Source organism: Poecilia latipinna, unplaced genomic scaffold, assembly GCF_001443285.1.
Source record: "Poecilia latipinna isolate Pla-1442-1.1 unplaced genomic scaffold, P_latipinna-1.0 Scaffold6623, whole genome shotgun sequence".
Classification (NCBI taxonomy): domain Eukaryota; kingdom Metazoa; phylum Chordata; class Actinopteri; order Cyprinodontiformes; family Poeciliidae; genus Poecilia; species Poecilia latipinna.
Genome location: NW_015119239.1, coordinates 7,634 through 9,402, shown reverse-complemented (window position 1 = coordinate 9,402; position 1,769 = coordinate 7,634). Strand labels below are relative to the sequence as shown.

General features: G+C 45.6%; 1 pseudogene; it reads right to left on the bottom strand.

Moving 5' to 3' along the window:
• Positions 1-6: 6 nt before the first annotated feature.
• On the bottom strand, positions 7-1,762 carry LOC106944020 (protein NLRC3-like; annotated as a pseudogene).
• Positions 1,763-1,769: the final 7 nt, after the last annotated feature.

Genomic DNA, 1,769 nt, shown 5'->3' with positions numbered 1-1,769 from the left:
TTTTAAATAATGAAGAGATAAATGATGTTTGTGTTTCTCCCATCAGGTTGACTCCAGAGTTGATGAAGGTCAGATGAACATGAAGAGCAGCCAGAAACTCCTGAACACTCAGATGGACGAAGCAGAACACCTTGTCCTGGTACAGCCCTCTCTCCTCTCTAAAGATCTGTGTGAACACTCCTGAGTACACTGAGGCTGCTCTGATATCGGTGCCACACTCTGTCAGGTCTGATCCATAGAAGATCAGGATTCCTTTCTGCAGCTGATCAAAAGCCAGTTTTCCCAGGGCCTCGATCATCTTCCTGCTCTCTGGACTCCAGTGTGGATCTGTTTCAGCTCCTTCATCATACTTGACCTTCTTCTCTTTAGTCTGAACCACCAGGAAGTGGATGTACATGTCAGTCAGGGTTCTGGGCAGCTTTCCTCCCTCTCTGGTCTCCAGCACATCCTCCAGAACTGTAGCAGTGATCCAGCAGAAGACTGGGATGTGGCACATGATGTGGAGGCTTCGTGATTTCTTCATGTTGTTGATGATCCTGCTGGCCTGCTGCTCATCTCTGAATCTCTTCCTGAAGTACTCCTCCTTCTGGGGGTCATTGAACCCTCTGACCTCTGTCACCATGCCAACACACTGAGGAGGAAACTGATTGGCTGCTGCAGGTCGTGTGGTTATCCAGAGGAGAGCAGAGGGAAGCAGTTTCCCCCTGATGAGGTTTGTCAGCAGAACATCCAGTGAGCTGGACTCTGTAGCATCAGTCAGGATCTCCTTGTTGTGGAAGTCCAGCGGAAGTCGACTCTCATCCAGGCCATCAAAGATGAACAGAACCTGGAACTGTTCAAAGTTACTGATTCCTTTGGTTTCAGTAAAGAAGTGATGAACAAGTTCCACCAAGCTGAACTTTTTCTCTCTCAGCACATTCAGTTCTCTGAAGGTGAATGGAAATATGAAGTGGATGTTCTGGTGGGCTTTGTCTTCAGCCCAGTCCAGAGTGAACTTCTGTGTTAAGACTGGTTTCACAATGCCAGCCACTCCCTTTGTCATCACTGTTCTGATTGGTTGATCTCTTCCAGGTAGGACTTTAAAGATGTTTTCTTGTCTGATTGTTGTTTCTGGTCTGTGTGATTTCCTGGATGCTGTTTCAATCTGTCTGACCTCATGTTTATCATTGACCTATCCAGTCCCTCCCTCTGTGATGTAGAGCTCTGTGTAGATCTGGTTCAGAAGGGTTGGACTTCCATCTTTAGCAATCCCCTCAAACACAGACTGGAACTTCTTCTTCAGACCAGATTTAAGTTGATGTTGACAAACTGCAGCAAGATGTTCTAAAATAACACAAAAAGTAAAATCAGAGATGAAACAAAAATACCTTCTGAAGATGATTTAAATAAATGTGATTCCATTTCTTCAGACATCAGTAAATGTGTCATTTATCCATCAGGTCAAATCTTTGTAGAAATCCTCTTACTGCTCTGCAGACGGTCAGCCAGCTCCTCCTGCTTCATCCTCCTCAGGAAGTTCAGTGTGATCTTCATCACTGCCTCTCTGCTCCTCCTCTGCTCTTCATCATCACCTCTCAACACCTCATCATCCTCTCTCTGACTCTCTGAGCATTCTGGGTAATCTGGACTCAGAACCTTGTGGATCTTCTTCAGCTCGTTCTTCACAAAAGTGACAATGTTTTCCTCCAGCAGCTGGAACAGAATAATAGATGAAGGAAACATCAGACTGAAATCATGGAGCCAAACACCAGATGGATGTTGGACAGACT